Consider the following 20367-nt stretch of genomic DNA (forward strand, 5'->3'; position numbering starts at 1 on the left):
AAAAAAAAAAAAAAAAAAAAAAAAAAATGCACGCATAAACTGTGGTGGAAGATTCTAATCTACATCTTTCAAAATCTGACATATCTAGAAGATAAAAAGTAGCCAGGACATAGAAGTTCTGAGTATTACAATCAACCAGCTCAATTTAATAGGTGTGTATAGAACTTTGAAACCTACAAATATAGAAGATGCTTTTTTCTTATGTAAATAACACACTGATAGATGATAGATATAGTTGGATAGATAGACGGATAGACAGACAGACGTCAGTCATGCACTTGGCCACAAACAAAGCTTGAAAAATTCAAAAGAGTGAAGATTTTGCAGGGTATTTTCTGATCAATATTTCAGAATACAAGAGAATAATAATAAAAAGATGATCACTCAACTATTAACTGCTTAGAATAAAAAAAAAAAAACCCTGGATCAATACATAAATCAAAATTGGAATAAAAACTATCTAGAAAGCAATGAATCCTATTTTTTGGTATGTTAAACTCATTCAAAGGAAAAATCACAGTCTTAAATGCCTTCATTCTTAAAGAAAACTGAAATTAGAGGAATATGGAACTCATTTTAGAAAATTAAAAATGGAACAAATAATTCAGTCATGGTAATTAGTAAAAGTAAATGCCAAAATTAATGAAAGGGTCAAAAATAAATGGAAGGAATGAATTTTAAATCCCAAATCTAACTTTTTATGGTGGTAAAATATACATAATATAATATTTGTCATTTTAATCATTCATAGATGTACAGTTAAGTGGCATTAAATACATTCAGAATGTTGTATAACCATCACCACTATCTATACCCAAAACTTTTTTATGATTCTCAATAAAAACTCTGTATGCATTAAAACAATAACTCACCCTTCCTCCCTCTGCCCACTCGTGGTAACCTCTCTTTTACTTTCTACAGTGATACAATATTTGTTCTTCTGTGTCTGGTTAATTGCGTGTAGCATAATGTTTAAGATATATTCGTGTTACACCATCTTCACCAACATGGTGAAACCCCATCTCTACTAAAAATTCAAAAATTCGCTGGGCATGGTGGTGCGCGCCTGTGGTCCCAGCTACTCAAGAGGATGAGGCAGGAGAATCGCTTGAACCTGGGAGGTGGAGGTTGCAGTGAGCTGAGATCGCACCACTGCACTCCAGCCTGGCGACAGAGCGAGACTCTGTCTCAAAAAAAAAAAAAAAAAGATATATTCATGTTACAGCGTATATCAAAATTTCATTTCTTTTTATGGCTGAGTAATGTTCTATCTCCGTATATACCACTTTTGGTTTATCTATTCATCTGCTGATGAACTCTTAGCTTACTTTCGCCTTTTGACTACTGTGAATAATGCTGCTGTGAACATGAGTGTACAAATATCTGTTGAAGTTCCTGTTCTCAATTCTCTTGCATATATACATAAGTGCAGAATTTCTGGATCATACAGTAGTTTTACGACAAATCTAAATTTTGTAAGATAAATAGATATCCCATGCCGACCATTAGGAGCAAATGAGAGAAATCAAATGCAACAATATTAGAAATTAAGAGGATGATATAACACCAGATACAAAAAGAGAGAAAAATAATTATAAGACAATATTACATAGAACCCTATGGCAACCAACTTGAAAATCTAGAGAAATTGTTGAATTCCTAGAAAAACATAAACTGATATCAAAAAAAGATTGAAAATTTAAATAGATCAGTTACCCAGGAAGAAATTGGAAAAGTAAAAGTAACATAGAAATAGAAAGATATTTCTTAAATATGATGAAAAATATTTACCGGAAGTCAATGGTAAATATTGTTATTACTAAAACCATGAAACCCTCAAACTATTTCCATTAAATTAGGAAAGTACAAAGAAACGATGCTTACCATGATCATTATTATTCAACATGTTTTAAAGGCTCAATTGCATTACTGGGGAAAAAAGAAAGTATAAGAACGAATTCTAACAGCAGAAAAAATTATCTTTACCTGCAGATAATATGATTATACATGTAGAAGAACCCAAAAGACTGTAGTAAAAATTCTACTAGAGAAGACATAAATAAGCAAATAAATAAACAAGATATTCACAGACTGTAAAAAGTACTCTGTAAGAAATAAACAGAGCAGTGATCAAGAGTAGCTAGGCAAAGGGCCTCACTCCAGACAGAGTGGTCGGGAAAGGGTTTACTCCAGGGGAGATCCTGAAGCTAGGACCCAGGCAAGGAGAGGAAGAGCTCCGAAAACGGCATTCCAGCCAGAGGGAACAGTGTGTGCCAGGCTGCGTTTGAAAAACACCAAGAAGGCCACTGGGACAGCAGCTAGAAGGGAAGGGGGGTGGTGTGACAGAAGGTGGGGTGGGGGCTGTAGGCCAGAGTAAAAAGGTTGAACTTGACTCTAAATGCCATAAGACATAGCCAGATTTATGCTTTTCTTTCTTTTCTTTTCTTTTTCTTTCTTTTTTTTTTTTTTTGTTTTTGAGATGGAATCTCGCTCTGTCACCGAGGCTGGAGTGCAGTGGCGCGATCTAGGCTCACTGCACCCTCTACCTCCCAGGTTCAAGCGATTCTCCTGCATCAGCCTCCTGAGTAGCTGGGATTACAGATGCCTGCCACCACACCTGGCTAATTTTTGTATTTTTTGGTAGAGATGGGGTTTCACCATGTTGACCAGGCTGGTCTCGAACTCCTGACCTCAGGTGATCCACCCACCTTGGCCTCCCAAAGTACAGGCGTGAGCCACCACGCCCAACTTCATATTTATGTTTTTAAAAGAATATTATATGTGCTTTGTAGGGAGGAAGGCAAGGGTGGCTAAGGACGCCAATTATAAAGCGATAGCTATGAGACAGGGGGGAACTCACCGTGGTGTGCCTTAGGAAGTGGCACCGGGGCAAAGAAGACACATAGGTGGAAGTGAGCTGTGTTTTGGAGCTAGACCCCCAGCGGGAGGGATGCACAGATGTTAGCCCTTTCCTGGTATATCTTCACCGACCTCTTTATTTTGAAACTCTAAATGTCACTTTGTTACAGCTACGTATCTTAGAAACTAGGTAAATAGGTTGTTGTAGGCTTTTTACTGTTTTGTTGTTGTTGTTGTTTTGTTTTTGTTTTTGTTTTTTTGTTGTTGTTGTTGTTAGTAGGGGAGTTTAATCCATCTGCAGTAATTTTGCTCTGATCCGTGGTTTCTCCTTTTTTTCCTCCTTTCCTATTTTTTAGTTACCATACCTTCCCTGCCCCTTCCTCTTTTGCTTCCCCTTGCCTTGGTCTTTTGTTCCTGATTCCTGAAGGACTGTTGGAGTTTCCCCGGTCTCCTCTTTCGTAGCGCTCTAAGGGTTTGGAAGTTTAACGTCCTATCTCTACTCCGGGTCTAGTGTTCAGGGTCTTAAGACATTTTCAGTGCTAGCCTGTGCATCATTCCTTCCCCATCTTTTTTTAGTCCCCTTGTAAGCCTTTGTGATCACTTCGAATCCTTTTTAGAAATAGCTTCCAGATGAAGAAGCGAAGCTGCCTGGCGCATAGATGTGTTCAAGTCTCCCTTCTTTTCGCTCAAGGAAAATGAAGAGTGGATGGTGCCAATTCTAGCTGGAAGGAGTGAAGGACAGGGAGGGGGGCGATGAGGCAGGAGGAGACCACGCCGCCCTCCTGGGCGGGGGCTGACTCGATCCAGCTGGTTCGGGTGTGCACCATCCTCACTCTCTCCGTACTTCCAGGGCTACACTGAGCCCAGCTCTTGGCAAGACACGGGTGAGGCTCCCGGGATTTAATTCCCCCGCTCAGGTCAGCGTAGGGTCTCAGGGAAGTTCAAAGTTCGCCCACTAGAGGGCATTGGCGCCTTTCCCAGAAGACACGGCCCCGGTTGCTTTCGGGCTCTCCAGCCTCCCCCGGGGACTCCGGCGTCCGCGTAGACTGGTTCTGCGCAGGGGGCGGGGGCTGCTGGCGAAGGAGGCCGGGCGCTGCCCTCCAGGAGCTCATAGACCCTACAGCGCACCCAGGGTAGGGAAGGCCGCCGATTCTCCCGCTTCAGGGCGCTCAACTGCAGGACGAAGCGTCCGCAACGCGCACACCCGCCTCTGGAGACCCGAGTGCCTGCGGGAGGCCAGCCCCGCCGAAGCGCCGTCCGGGATCTGCAGCCTCACGCAAGAGCCCTACCATAGAGGACAGCGGGGACACCTGATACCCATGGAGACCCCAAACTCCTCTTACCCCAGCCCCAAAGCACTTCTCCCAGTGCTGCCGCCATGCCTGAATTCCGCCTACCCATGAGAATCACTCCGTTATTACAGGAGTCTCCTGTCAAATGCACACGCGTTAACCACGTGTTACCCAAGGACGACTCAGTCATCCTTTAGGACTCGGCGACACGTTAGCACAGATGGACCTGGCACTGAGGTGGGATGAGGTGGGGAGATCTTTTGGCTTCAGGTCATTGAGGATATTGTTATTAATGCAAAGACCACAGGAACAGCCATGGTTTAGTCACTTATTCCTTGCCAGGAGCTTCGTCTCATTGTCTCTTTTAATAAAACAATATTTGGATCACTTTGTTATAGTGATGTCTGCTGATTTCCCCTCTATAAAATGACTAGTTTCCCCTTTGTAATTAAATATCTGGGGGAGATGCTCTGAGACTGTGACATCTTCTGTTTCTTCTCAAACTCCTCCCTTCCCCCCTCCCCTCTCCCCTCCCCCTCATCCTCACATTTCTCGATCTCCTCTCTCTGCCTCTGGAGCACCGCTACATGCTGCCATTGATGGTTTGGGCACTTGGCTCACCTCAACCTTGGCTACTTTCCTCTCCCTCTCCCCTCGTCGGCTCTCCCTTGATAGCTTCTTCTCTGTTGAATTCCCACATCCTTCAAACTCTGCAGGTAGAATCCCTTTCATTTTCCTGGCAAAGACCAGGCTTTCAGCCTGAATTACTTCAACTTCCTGTATTCTACAATATCTCCAAACATCTCCACTTCCACACTCATCCTCTCTTCCTTCTATCCTATCTCAGACAAAGAGGAGGCCAGCTGGAGTTCTGGAAGCAGCTGGTAGAGTGGAAAGGGCACAGGCTTTGGAGTAAGTCAGACCTGATTTTGATCCCAATGCCACCACTTACTAGCTATAAGACCAAGATTTTGTCTCTCTCCCTCTTTAAAACATCAATTAACATAAGGATATTTAAATAGAAATACTCATTGTTAAGGATTATAAGAATTAGTATCAATGTGTGACCAGTTTCCTGAGAGAGCTCTGACATGTAATGCTCAGTAAGCGATAGCTGTTATTATTTTCATAGTTTCGGTCGCTGTGCCCTCTAAAAACTTCTTCATACTTCATGCATTACCCCTTCTCTCTCCTATGGCTTCAGCCTCTCACTCTCAATTGGTTTATTCTCTCAGCTTTTCAGCAAGATCAAATCTCTCCTATCTTCAAAAACAAGCAAACAACAAAACCAAAAACTCTTCTGCAAAGAAACCCACCGGCTCCCTCAAATGCATTCTTCCCTTTTCATGAAAAGAGAACCTCCACAGGAGACATTTATGCTTTAACCAATGCCTGGTTCCTGAAGCTTCCTAATTCCTGTAGGAATCTCTCCTTTAGTTTCTTGAATCAGTGGATTGTGTTATTTCATCAGTTTTGGAAAATTCTCGGCATTATCTCTTCAAATATTGCCTCTGCTCCATTCTCTCTCTCCTCTCTTCTGGAACTCCAATTAAACGTATATTGGATTCTCTCCCTGTGTCTTCTATTTTATTTATCTTCTCATCTGTATTTTCCATCTTTATGCCTCTCTGGACTTCATTCTGGATAATTTCTTCTGACTTATCTTCCTTTCCACCAATTATTTGCTATTAACTCTTCTATAGAGTTTTTATTGAGTTATCCTGCTTTTCAGTTCTATAATATCAAATGGTTCTTTTTAAAATCATCAACGTTGCTTTCAAAATTTTTATATACTTACATAAAATTTTAAATTCAATTTTTATCTCCATGAACACAGTAAGCATGGTTTCATTACAGGTTGTATGTAGTTATTCTAATATCTGGGATCTAGTGGGTCTGTTTCTGTGGTCCACAGTTTCTATTGATTCTGACTTGCGTTGTTTTGTCTCATGTAGGTCGTGTGCCTCTGTGCTTTCTGGACAATTTATTTGTTTTTTTGTTTGTTTGTTTGTTTGTTTGTTTTGAGACAGAGTCTAGCTCTGTCGCCCAGGCTGGAGTGCAGTGGCCCGATCTCAGCTCACTGCAAGCTCCGCCTCCCGGGTTTACACCATTCTCCTGCCTCAGCCTCCCGAGTAGCTGGGACTACAGGCGCCTGCCACCTCGCCCGGCTAGTTTTTTGTATTTTTTTTTTTAGTAGAGACGGGGTTTCACCGTGTTAGCCAGGATGGTCTCGATCTCCTGACCTCGTGATCCGCCCGTCTCGGCCTCCCAAAGTGCTGGGATTACAGGCTTGAGCCACCGCGCCCGGCCTGGACAATTTATTTGAAATGGCTCTTTTGAGAGTTAATTTGAAATCTAGGATCTTCTTCCAAAGAGTATCTTTCCCCCCTCCCCCTTTTTTCCAACATCTGAGGGAACTAGCAGTCCGGAAACAAGGCTTGAGGCTGTTCTATATGTCCACAGGGCCAGTACCCACCCCCATTTCCAGATGCAGCCCTTTGGGGCCACTGCTCAGAGCACATAGTGGGCTTATACTAAGTTTCCTCCTTTACTAACAGTAGACACCAACTGTTCCTCCAGCTCTAGGGAGTCCCCCAAAAGTACTGCTCACCTTGTTCACCTCACATGGTTCTGGGGATTGGCAGACAGCCCAGGGTAATCATATCAGTGGGGTACCAGTGACTTGCACATCTCCAGGACACTATGTAATGCAATATGACCCCTCACACTCACCCAAGGACCTTGGTGTGTCAGCTGCCTTCTCCCAGGAAGTGAACACATCCCAGGTAACCAGTTTAGGCTCTTACCCATCCCTGTTCTGCTCTATTAATGAGGCCTTCAATGCTATTAAGAAGATAGTTTGATTCTCCTCTAACTTTTGTAGCTGCCTTTAGAAGTCATGGTGATTTATCCCTTAGTCTACCATTACTGGAAACAGTTGGCAGGGAATCTCTAATGCCCCTTGGTACCACTTCTTTCCTGGCTGAACTTAGATCCTTTCTTTTATTCATCCACAGTTGGGTTTTATAAGGGGACTAAATAATGCATTATAATACAGAGAACAATTTGTAACCAGCAACTACGTGTGGCCTATGACCTAGCCCATGCCACTGGGCCCAACTTCGAGGCCATCTTCCTGTGTCCATGACCATCCACTCATGTATGCAGGCATCTCTGGTGAGTGCTGGGCTTCCCAGTGGTAATCAGATATGGATTTGGTCCCAAGGTCTCTATAAGTGGGTGGACAGATTCCTCTTTGAGTAGACCTCTCTGATGTGAGCCACCTGGAAAAGGCCTGTTCTTAGGTCATTACATTAACTCAAACATGATGCCTCTTTGTTAAGCCTAATCTGATTCTCCTGAGACAGACAGGGTCTCTCCCTGCCTTGTCTCACGTGGCCATTTTTCACACTCCACCATATAGAATCGAGATGTTATGTACATATCATGTCTTTCCTTTTGAGATGGTAGTTGTTGTTTGTTTCATTTTGTTTGCCTGGGTTGAAGAGGTTTGTTTCATTTGTTTGCCTGGGTGGAAGGGGTTTGAATTATTCCAATTTCTGTACCCACGGCATATAATTATTCTTGGGTTGCACAAAGCCATTTCATTATTGTATTGACTGACTTCTCTTTTATCTCTAGTCCCTATTCGCATTCCCCTTCCTCCACAGGTAGCTGTTTTACCATGTTAATGGGCAACTTTATTTGAATGTGTTCTTGCAAATGTGTACTGTTGATTTATGTGCATACATTAAAAAAATCTGTTTGAAAGGTACCATGTGATAGGTCTTATTCTGTTTCCTCCTTTTTATATTTTTATCATCCAACTACGTTGCGGTGTGACACCTAATTCAAGGCATCTAGTCTCTGCATAATACCCCAGGGAAGTTCTCATGCAGACCCACAGGGAGCACATATAAAGATGTTATCACTGCTTGTTTTTTATGGTGGCAGGGAGTTCAAGGTCACCTGAGTGCACACTGCGGGGAGAATGGAGTGGTAAAATGTAGCAAGGTACCCATGATGGGGTATTATGCAGAACTGAGCTCTGTCTCCTACCTGCTCATGAGATGGGGAATTCCTTAGGTGGAGGAACAAGGCTTAGATGCTGAATAGCCAAACAGAGTAACTATGTCCCCTACGCCCCTCCTCTCCCATACATGTCTGTATCCGCTGAACTATGTGGGGACTGTTTGGGAAAACAGGAACTTGAACTTGGTTAATAGTCACAGTTCAGAGATAATTGATACCCCAGGCATCTCTGATAAAAGCCATTGTAAGAAGAAATAATGTGGCACCAAAGAGAACACTTACTTTACTGGACAAAGGTATCTCCTGCTACAATCCACATTCATCTTCCCACTCTTAGGGCCTAAGTGACTTCGGGATTTCAGAAACTCTAGGAGGCTGATCCTCAACCTGGCCTACCACAGCAGCAGGAATGTGCTTTGGGAAGACGATCGTCTGGGTGGAGGGCATAGGAGAAAGGTAGAATCCTGCAGAGCTCAAAGAAACTTCCTGTGTACCCCCCACCACCCTCCAGGGGTAAAAGAGCTGCTTCCCTCCCTCTTGGCATAAGCATCTTTCCCTGCGGAGACTGGCAGAGATCTGAAACCATGCAGGAACAGCCGTGGAGGCCGCTCTCTGTGGAGACCCAGGCTCAGAGACTCAGCTCAGCCAGCAGTAGGAGGGGCCCCCATGGCGATGGCGATGCTCCAGGCCACCTGAAGGCAAGAGGGCTCCACCCAGCCAGCTGCAGCTTCTCTGGGAGCTGTGGAGGGCAGCAGGCATGGGATAAGTGCCAAGCTGTCAGCATGAGCAATACCTTTGCACCTGACCAGCAACCCACTGCCAGAGCAGCCACGAGGACTGATTCTTGGGCCAGTGAGATTCCAGAGTCTCCCTCAGTGTAGGTGCTGAAGAGAGACTCTGTAAGACCCTAAGAGCCTCTGTGATCAGGTGGGGGCTAAGAGGCATTAAAGTGTGGATGCTCCTGTGAATCAGACTGGACTTGTAGTTCCAGGCCGTGGAGTCCTGGTGTGCCGGCACCATGGTTCACACCGTTCCCAAGTGTCAGCTTTATGCCTGAGCAGAGCAGAGGGGTGTAACTGAAGGCACAAGGGCAAAATGCCATTATTGGGGCGCCTCCTCCTGCCCCCGGAAGCACTTACCTGAGTGGTGAGTCCACCTGTCTACCCATTGGACCGCCATTATGCCCCGGGCAGAATAGAAGAGGCAGTGGTTCCCCGCCTGCGATGGGTCCCTGGGCTCTTCTCCTCAGGGCAAGTGGTCCTGCCCTGCTGGAATTGTGTCTTACCAAGGGCAGAGGTACCAGCAGCAGGTACCTGTGGAAGAGACAGAGAAAGCAGTTGTCTCCTTAATATGATCCTTGCTAAGTTCTCTCATCCTCCCAGGACAAAACAGATGGTGAGGAAGAACAGGGAGGACCCTGAGGAACTGATCTTGCTTGGCATGCTGGAGCAGCCAGTCACTGAGTCTAGGATTTTTCCTGTGGAGTGTGGAGTGGCTGTGATTCACCAAGGTGACTAGCAGTGCATGGAGCTGGGCAGGGCAGTCAAGGCCTTGGGGGTTGATGTAGGTGTTTGAGGCACAGTTGGTCTGTTCATCCGCGCCCAGCTGCAGTGGGTGTGTGTGATGATGCATTCCACCCACCAAAGGCCCCAAGCTTCCTCACCACCTTCTGCTGGCACCGTCTGCAGCCTCTGGCAGCATAGATACTCTTCCTGGAGTGGGGGGGCTTGGGGAGTAGGTGCCCCAGGATGCAGTGATGGAGAGTTCCAGAGGCTCAGGGCTGGGGTGGGCTGCAGGATGGGGCTGTTCAGGCAGAGCTGTCCTTCTGTCCTTAGCCTGCACCTTTCTTTTTGGCCCCACCATAGACCTTTGAGCATGCCTCCAGATGGACAGGCTGAAGTGCCCTTGACCCACACTTTGACTTTCTGTCCCTGCAGCCATGTCCTTGTTTTCTGGGACTGGTCAGCTCCTGGTATGACTTCAGGACCTGTCCACGAGTCTGTCACCTCACTGTGTGGAGGTGGCTTCAGACCTCTCTGGAAAGTCAAAAATGGAGACAGAGACACTCTTTGGACAGGTTTGGGTGGTCCAAAGGATGAGCTGCTGTGGAGAGGTGGAGGGAGTAAGGGCGGGCCAGTGGGGAGTGGGCCCCTGGGCGAGTCTTCCCAGTTCTCACTGCTGTGATTGCTACGAGGATGTGTATGCAGCAGGGTTTGTGATGGGCCAAGTCTGCACAGGGCCCACCATCCATAACATGCTTGTATGCCTGCATTCTCTTGGTTCTTTTTGAAAACATTGCTAACAGGTCAAAACCCAAAAGTGACCACAGCCATGTCTGACTTCTGGGTACAGATGCTGGGTGGGTAGAAGACCTTTCTGTTCCTCTCTGTGGAGTTGAGTAACCTGCCTGCACATGAGGTGGCTGAAGGCTTCTTACCTTTTCTTGAGTCTTTAATATAAACTTTTTTATAGAAGCATAACATAAATATAGAGAAGTGCACAAATCATGAGTTCAGTGGCTTTTCCAAAATCACAAGTGTAACTGGCATCTAATCAACAAATCGAACTTTGCTAGAACACTAGAAGCCCCCTAATGCTCCCACCCAGTCTCTCCCCCATCATGCTAACCACTCACCTGACTTCTAATACCTTAGGTTCCTTTTGCCAGTTTGGAACTTTATAGAAATAGAATCATCTGATACGACTGAAGGACTTTTAAGAACAGAAATATCAAATACCCAATATTGACAACTTTGCTTTGGGATGATATAATAACTGATTATCATCCTCACACACATAGTAAAGCCTGTTGAGCAAGCAAATGTCTTTTGCATGTGTTTGTTTTGTTTTGTTTTCCAGACGTTAGAGGTGACAATCCGCAGAAAGGAGCCGAGTCTCCCCTCTGGGTCAGTGCAGAAACCGAGCAAAGGGAGCTTCTGCAGAATGTGTTTGCAAGTAAGGCACCGCTTGAGCAGATTCAGACACTCCAAGCCAGATGAGAGGGGAAACCTTGGGCAGAGCATTGGACTTCCCCTCAGAATGTAGGACAGGGGCTGAGTCAACTCCATATACTTTCAAAAGATAGGGTGACTTCCAGTAATATTGGAATTACAAACTAGATAAGCACATTTCACTGGAAAATATACAAAGAACTAGTCATCCCCATGGACATATGGTCATCCCTATTTGACATTAACTGGCTGGTTATTCCTGCATGATTTATACCTGCATGAGTCAGATTATGTGATTGAATCAAACAAAGCATGTGTAAGTCTGGAAAAAGAGAGGAAAGGGAGGAGGCTCCAGCCACAGATATCAGAAGAGACCAGAGAATAAATAAAATCCCTTCTGGTGAGAGATTGCCATGCTACTCTATATTCTGAAAAGTTGCTACTAGATGCAGAGGTGCTACAGGGGGCATTGATAGGGTTTCCAGAACTAGTCCTGGGCAGGTGACAGACCAAATCTTAAAAGAAAAGTGAACTCCTTTGCCCTCCAGTAGCAGCAATAGCTGAAATCAGAAGGGCACCCAGCTGAGCCTCCCAGGGGTGGGGAAGCTACGCCAACTTGTCAAGAGGACTCACCCTTTCAACAGTCACCACAGGTAGTATAAGGCGGTTCCGGACAAGATTGCCCAGTAGAATCACCACAGGAGATTTCATATTTCACTTTGTTTAGTGTGGTGAAATATACATGACATAAAATTGACCACTTTTACCACTGTTAGGTATACAGTTCATTGGCATTAAATACATTGCCATTGCTGTGCAATCATCACCACTGTCCGTCTTCAGAGCTCCTCTATCTTCCCAGACTGAAACTCTGTACATTAAGCCACAATTCATTCCCTTCTACTCAGCCCCCTGGCAACCACCATTCTGTTTTTTTCTCTATGAATTTGACTGCTCTGGGTACCCTATATAAATGGGATAATACAGTATTTGTCCTTTAGTGTCTGCAGGGGAAGTTTTAAAACATGAATGCCCAAGCCCAGGCCCAAGCTAATTAAATCAGAATTTCTGGGGGAGGACCCCAAATAATTGTTGTTATTTTTAAAAGCTCCCCGGTGATTCTAATGGGCACCTGTGGGTCGGAAGATCTAAATCAGATTTGCATTCAAGAACCCCTCCCCCATGACAAACACACCTAAGCACCTGCTGACTGATTCTCCAGATTCCTTTAGCTGTGGGTAAAGCTAAGAGTTCTCCTTCTTCAACTGGAGATGAGAGGCTTAATATGACTTCTTCGGGTATCACAGCAACTGAAACTCATCTGCTAAAGATTAATCTACCAGTCAACAAGGGTAAGTGATTATTATCAGACACTGTCTCCTTCTGGAAACTGGGAGGGCTCAGAATAGCAGATGGCAAATGACTGCTGATTTGGGAGATGGGGAGAGACAGACACACTGGGACCCATGGCCGCTTTTTTGGGAGGGGTGATAAAGGTTAGTCCTGTTTACCTTTAGTTACCTTGCGGACAAAATAGGAGTTGGGAGGAATTTATGACCAGCACATCTGTGGATTTGCCTGGTTCATTGGAATGTGGCCACTCAGCCATATGGTTCCCATCAACTGTATTTTTGCATGATTCTTGAATCCCACCCCCCACCCCCCCACTTTTTTCATTTAACTGCACTGACTTCATTACAAAGGAACTTCACTTACATGGCTTCTAATTGAGGCATGACCACTGCCTTACTCAAGCAAGATCTCCTTCTGTTCCTTGTTTCTGCAGAATTAGAAATATATAGAGAACGATCAGATAGACAGATGATAGGTAGATAGATAGGTAGGTAGATAGGTAGATAGATAAACAGATAAAGAGACAGACAAATGCATACAAAATGACAAAATGATAAAAAAGATCTACACCAAATCATGATATTGGTTCTCCCAATGGAGGAAGGGAGGTATGGGAACAGGATCAGAAGAATTTGAATGTTTTATTTACTTAGTTATTTAAAACCCTGGAAACAAGCAGGACAAAATATTAACACTTGTTCATTCTGAGTTGGCATTTGTTGTGTTATATTTACTCTTTTTACTTGTCTTTGTGCTTTTTGGTATCTTTAAAAGTTGTCAGTATTATATATATAGGTATATAAATAATTACACACACAAATATACATATATAAATAAATACTTTGGCCAGGTACTGTGGCTCATGCCTGTAATCTCAGCACTTTGGAAGGCTGAGGCAGGCAGATTGCTTTAGCCCAGGAGTTTGAGACCAGCTTGAGCAACATGGTAAAGCCCCATCTCTACAAAATGCACAAAAGTCTGTAGTGTGTGATGGCACACGCCTGTGGTCCCAGCTACTCCAGAGGCTGAGGTGGGAGGATCGCTTGAGCCCAGGAGGTCGAGGCTGCAGTGAGTCATGGTTGGGCCACTGCATTCCAGCCTGGGTGACAAAGTAAGATCCTGTCTCAAAAAAAAAAAAAAAAAAAAAAGCAAAAGAAAAGAAATACTTTGATGACTGAGAAGGGCTCTTACAAAGAGTTTCATGTTAATAATTTTACCATAAAATGAAATTAATAAAGTTTTAGAACATTTGAAAAATACAAAAAAGTGAAGACAGATATCTTTAAATTTTTTCTATTATGAAAGTTTTGTACATACATAAAATTATATTAAATAGTAGTAAAATGGCAATAAAGAATAATGACCAGAAGAGCCAAAAAAAAAAAAAAAAAAAAAAAGTGGAGACAGAAATCACCACATTTTGGTGTCTTCATACCCCAGTCTTTTCTCCATGCATTAAATAATCGTGTCATTGATTTCAAGTTTTCACATAGTCTCTGACAATTACAAAAGTAATACTTATTCATTGCAAAATGCAGAAAAAGATGGATAAGGAAAGATATGTGACCCCATTGCCTTACTACCTGGAATGCCGCACTACAGTTCATCATGGCAAAAAACAAAATCAGATTCTGGCTAGAAAGACAGTTACCGAATGTTATGATTTGAATGTGTCCCCTCCAAAATTCAGCTGTTGCCAATGTGATAGTATTAAGAGATGGGGCCTTTAAGAGGTGACTAGGCCATGACACTCCTTGTAAATGGGATTAAGAATCCTTATAGGCCAGGCGCGGTGGCTCACGCCTGTAATCCCAGCACTTTGGGGGGCCGAGACCGGCGGATCACGAGGTCAGGAGATCGAGACCATCCTGGCTAACACGGTGAAACCCCGTCTCTACTAAAAATACAAAAGTTAGCCGGGCGCGCTGGCTGGCGCCTGTAGTCCCAGCTACTTGGGAGGCTGAGGCAGGAGAATGGCGTGAACCCAGGAGGCGGAGCTTGCAGGGAGTGGAGATCGCGCCACTGCACTCCAGCCTGGGTGACAGAGCAAGACTCCGTCTCAAAAAATAAAAAATAAAAAATAAAAAAAGAATCCTTATAAAGGTGCTTACCAGACGAACCTGGTTCTCTCTTGCACTTCTGCTTTTCCACCATGTGGGGACATGAGGTTTCTTCCCTTTTGTCCTTCCACCTTCTGCCTGCATCACAGGGCAGTGCCTTGATCTTGGACTTCCCAGCCTGAAGAACTGTAAGAAATAAATTTTCGTTCTTTATAAATTACCCAGTCTCAGGCATTCTGTTATAGCAGCACAAAACAGAACAAAACACTGAAAATATTAAAAAATAACACATGCCATCAATGGAGGTTATCAGGGTCTTTGCTTTTATTGAGCTCCTCCTTTGTTTTTTATGCAATAGAGTGACTCACACATTCAGTCAGATATTGCATGACTGGCCTCTAATGAGAATTTAATCTTGGATTAAATGTTACTTTCTTAGACATCTTCTCTGATGATTCAATCTGAAAGAGCTACTCACTATTTCAATAATCTTAATTTAAGTATTTTTTTTGGCAGGGAGGAGGGAGTTTGCCATTATTATTTATCATTCTCTATTATTTTTCTTTTTTAATTGTGTATTTATTTGTTTCTTCCCTGTCCTTTTCATTATTGTATCCTTGTGGCCTAGAAAAATGTCTGGAATTTGGAAATTTTATTATTGAATGAATGAATAAATCAAATATCCTTTAGTAATCATGCCTACTTAAGATTATGGAAGTGTTTTCTTTAACTACCACCGGACACGAGCCTAAGAAAACAATCTGATGAAACACGGGGATTTCAGCCACACCTCTCTACCTCCTCTGGATTTCAGCCACACCTCTCTACCACCTCTGTACCTACACACCTGTCTACCTCCTCTGGATTCCAGCCACACCTCTCTACCACCTCTGGATTTCAGCCACACCACTTTACTGCCTCTGTAGCAGCAATTCTATGTTTCTGGGCCAATGAAAACCACTTGCCGCAGCCAGTGGAGAAGAGAGAGAGAAGGGCAGAGAGAGTGTTTAAAGAAATAGCTGAAAACATCCCAAATTTGATGACAGACATGAATATAAATATCCAAGAAGTTCAACAAGTAGGATGAACTCAGAGATCCAGATTAAGGTACATTATAATGAAACCGTCAAAAGCCAAAGTCAAAGTGAGACTCTTGAAAGCAGCAAGAGAAAAGCACCTTGTCATATACAAGGAATCCTCAATAAGATTACTAGCAGATTTATCATCGGAAACTTTGGAGACCAGAAGGCAGGGGGCTGATATATTCAAAGTTCTAAAAGAAAAAAGAAAACCTGTCAACCAAGAATCCTATGGCCCACAAAATTGTTTGACTTTCATGTTTATGAGCCATCTATAGTTCCCTTGGTGTGAATCTATAGTTCCCTTGGTGTGACTTTCTGTCCTCTGTCCATTTTTCTCTTGAGGTGTTTATTTATTTATTATTTTTTTCTGAGACAGAGTCTTGCTCTGTCACCCAGGCTGGAGTGCAGGGGTGCAATCTCCGCTCATTGCAACCTCTGCCTCCTGGGTTCAAGCAACTCTCCTGCCTCAGCCTCCCAAGTAGCTGAGATTACAGGCATGCACCACCATGCTTGGCTAATTTTTGTATTTTTAGTAAAGATGGGGTTTCCCCGTTTTGGCCATGCTGGTCTCGAACGCCTGATCTCATAATGTGCCCACCTCGGCCTCCCAAAGTGCTGGGGTTACAGGTGTGAGCCATGGCGTCTGGCCATATTTTTAACTTTTTTCTTTGCAAGTGCTTTCTATGTTGTAAGGAGACTGACACTTTCTTACATATGGGGCACACTTTTATTTTGTTTTTCTTTTGAAATTTTTAAACTGTAATTTTAATAAATACATAATGTTTAATTTTTATTAAAAAACCACTTAAAATTTTTTAACGTAATTAAATATGTTACTTTTTTCTTTATGACTCTTGCTTTGGTGTCATTCAAAGAAATACTTAAACAACTTCAGGATCATAGAAATTTCGCAAGGACTGCTAGTAATAACAATAGGAAAATTATTCATAATCACCATCATTATTCACTATGTATCAGACACTTTATATATATTATTCCATTTAATTCTTGTAACAAATCTATGAAGTAATTGTTATTCCCGTTCTACAGATCAGGAAGCCGAGACTCAAGAAGATGAAGTAAATTCCCCACAGTCATGATTATGGGGTTGGAGGTGAATGTCAGTAGTTTTGCATAAACTTCAGGCTTTGTCGGATGAGCAGACCCGGGTCCACGTCCTGGCTCTGCAGTACCAGCTGGCAGATGCACCACTTTGTGCATGTCCCTGCACTGCTCTGAACCTTCATTTCACCTGTAAAATTTCACCTAATAACACCTCCTCATAGAGTTGTTGAGGAATTCAAATGAGAGAAAAGTAGGTACTGTGTCAAGCACCGAGAGAAAAGTCAGCCTGACAGAGTCAGCCCCACTCCTCTTTGCTGGAGCTCCTTCACTCTCTTCGTCTCCTCTCTGTAGGGATAGGGTGCTGTAGCAGAGGGACTGGTGAAAGAAACGCTGAATCAGCATCTGTGAAACTGATGTCTGCAGTGAGGTGCAAAGATTGAAATGCTGGGCCTAGCCGATTTAAGTAAGGAGCAGAGCAAGGTGGCTGCAGCGGTCCCACCCTGGGGGACCCTCTTAAAGCGGTCCCACCCTGAGGCATGGCTCAGGTGTCTGCGGGCATGGCTTAGGTGTCTGCAGCGAGACCTATCCCTTTCTGTGTGTGGGAGGCAGGGGTAGGGCTCAACAGCATGATCTCTCCACGGTTCAGAGGCAGCCACTCCCGCCTGTGAGAATGCTGGTCGTGTGCGTGTGAGGTTGCTGCTTATCTGCCAGCCTTCGCCCTGTTGGCCCCGACACACACACTAAAGCCATGGGCACTCTCGAGGGACACCTGCTGCCAGCAATGTTCTTCCTCCTCTACTCATTCTACTATTTGGTGCTGGTGTCTCTGGCCCTGCTATGGAAACAGAGGCTCCTCAAACTCCCTCTGCCCCCCAGGGAGAAGTTAGGACACAGATGGTGGCAACTGGTGCCACTAGAAGGTGTGGTGAAGGTGGTCATCACCCTGGTTGGCATCTTACCCCCATTATTCTACCCGTCTGGAGTAAATCGGCTGATGATGGTAGACTGGGAGGATCCGCAGTGGGCATTTGTGTTCAAGGACAGCCAGCAGCACATCACCATTTATGGGTTCTTTATGCTCAGTGGCGTGGTGGACTTTGTAAGCCAGTCATGTCAGGTGTAGCAGAATATGAAGCTGGAGCAAGCAGCCGAGGCCCTGGGCTCCTATGTGCTGGCACTACTGATGGCAGCCCACATTGAGAACAAGGACACCCTGGAGATCCATGTGTACGAGCTCTTCAGTGTGCCCACCTTCCTGGTCTCCCTGGTGCTCACCTTCAAGGTCTAGGTCCCTGTCCAGCCCCAACTCTGGGTGCTCAAGACCTGGATCGGGCTGGTGCTCAGCAACTGGATGCTGCAGCTGTGTGTGCTGATGTTTGCGCCTCCCTCCAGACAGCCCTGCAAGTGGAGAACCCCACGGACCTTGCCTTCCTCACTCTCTTCTCCTGACACCTGGGCTTGGGGGCTGCCGTGCTGGCTGCTGTTTATGGCCTCTGCAGCCTCTGGCACCGTCACTGCTCCTCCTGGACAGCGTTCCCAGGGCCCAGGTACCAGCCGTGCCTCACCAATTCCAGTAGCGAAGAGTTTGAGAAGCTCAGGGCAGAGGCCGTGCTGCTGGATGGAGGCGTCTAGCTACAGAAACTGTCTTTGTTCTATGCCTTTTGTAATAAGAGTTTCAAGGGCGCCCACGGCACGCATAGCATGGAAATGTCCTGGAATTCACAGGCTAGTTTCCATCTCAGTAGCCATCTTCCTTGTTCCCAAATAAACCTGCCAGTTCCTGAGGCAATTTCTCATCCATCACTCTCTTCTCTCCAGGTCTGTTTCTTTTCTGTATCATTATTCTGGCCAAGCACATACATGAAATGAGAACAGGAGTAGTGCTTTTTTCTGACAGTTTTCAGGATCCAAGAGGAGGAAATGAATTGAGGAAGTAGACGGAGAGGAAAGAGGGCTTGTGGACACTGTATATCTTAGGTGAGGCAGGACTACTGTATCCACGGGGATGCCTGCAAATGAAGTCTCAATGTGTGAAAGAGAGGAACTCCGTTTTTCCATAATGGAGAAGTCTTCTGTTTTCTTAATTTCTCTGTTTTTTATTCACTCTCAGTATGGCAGTATGAGGATCTTTTGTGTTTTTTGTTTTGTTTGTTTTTGAGATGGAGTCTCACTCTATCCCCCAGGCTGGAGTGCAATGGCTCAGTCTCCGCTCACTGCAACCTCCGTCTCCTAGGTTCAAGCAATTCTCCTGCCTCAGCCTCCCGAGTAGCTGGGACTACAGGCACCTGCCACCACGCCCGGCTAATTTTTGCATTTTTAGTAGAGACAGGGTTTCAACACCTTGGCCAGGCTGGTCTCAAACTCCTGACCTCAGGCAATCCCAAAGTGCTGGGATTACAGGCATGAGCCACCGCACCTGGCCATTTTTTGTTTTTTAGACCTAAACTAAATGAGGTCACTTCTGCCTTTTGAGAGAAGAAGGAATGAGAAGGTTGGGCATTTGGGGGTGTGTGGTTGGCAATCAATTTAGCAGGGGGTCAGGACTAGGGAGAAAGGAGGCCAGGGAAGAATTCCAAAGACGCTTGTCAAAAATGAAGGTGATTTAAATATAATGTTAAATTGTTTGTGTTTTTCTGTGATACAAAACAACTCTGTTGTTCCAACTCATTCAGTAAAGTCTATTACATGTATACACATTTCATGTGAGTGATTACGAGGGGAAGCCAGAGAAAGAGCCCAGATCTCAATTGGTAGGAAAAGAACCAGGGGAAAGAACTGCCGTGAAATGGTGTGCAAGTGATCTCAGTGGTTCTGAAGACACAGGAACTCAGAACTGAGAGAGAATCTGAGGGTGTCAGTACCCTGGAGTGTGCAGGAATATTTTCAGCCAATCATTGGTCTTCTCTCAGGATGAGGTGCTAATAAATTCACATATTCGGTGAAATATATGAAAACAAATTATATAAAATTACATATCTCTGGGTACAGTTAGAAAGCCATTGCTTCTAATAGTACGAGTCAGCTTAAGTGAGATGGACACACCCAGCATTTAGAAATCTGAAGAGGCAAAAAGAAAAGAGATGGCTGGTCATAGACGTGGAGAAAGGACCATAGAGAAAAGTCCCCGTGATGGAGCTGCTGCAATTACGACATCCTGTGTGCAGCCAGGAATGCTCTCCTCAAACCATGAGAAGCTTCAAGAAGCACAGAGAGGTTTGTGGGATGGCAGACAAGACAGGCTGATTTGAAAATATCATTGGATGCACTCTAAAGAAGCAGTGTGGACCAGGCGCAGTGGCTCACGCCTATAATCCCAGCACTTCGGGAGGCAGAGGTGGGCAGATCACTTGGGGTCAGGAGTTTGAGACCAGCCTGCACAATATGGCAAAACCCTGTCTCTAAAAACACACACACACACACACACACACACACAAAATAGCCGAGTGTGGTGCCACAGACCTGAGGTCCCAGCTACTCAGAAGGCTGAGGTGAGAGGATCGCTTGAGCTTGGGAGGTAGAGGCTGCAGTGAGCCATAATCATGCCACTACACTCCAGCCTGGGGGACAGAGTGAGACCCTGACTCAAAAAAAAAAAGAAAGAAAGAAAGAGAGAGAGACAGAGGAAAGAAGGAAGGAAGGAAGGAAGGAAGGAAGGAAGGAAGGAAGGAAGGAA

Source organism: Piliocolobus tephrosceles, chromosome 2 (genome assembly GCF_002776525.5).
Source record: "Piliocolobus tephrosceles isolate RC106 chromosome 2, ASM277652v3, whole genome shotgun sequence".
NCBI classification, from domain to species: domain Eukaryota; kingdom Metazoa; phylum Chordata; class Mammalia; order Primates; family Cercopithecidae; genus Piliocolobus; species Piliocolobus tephrosceles.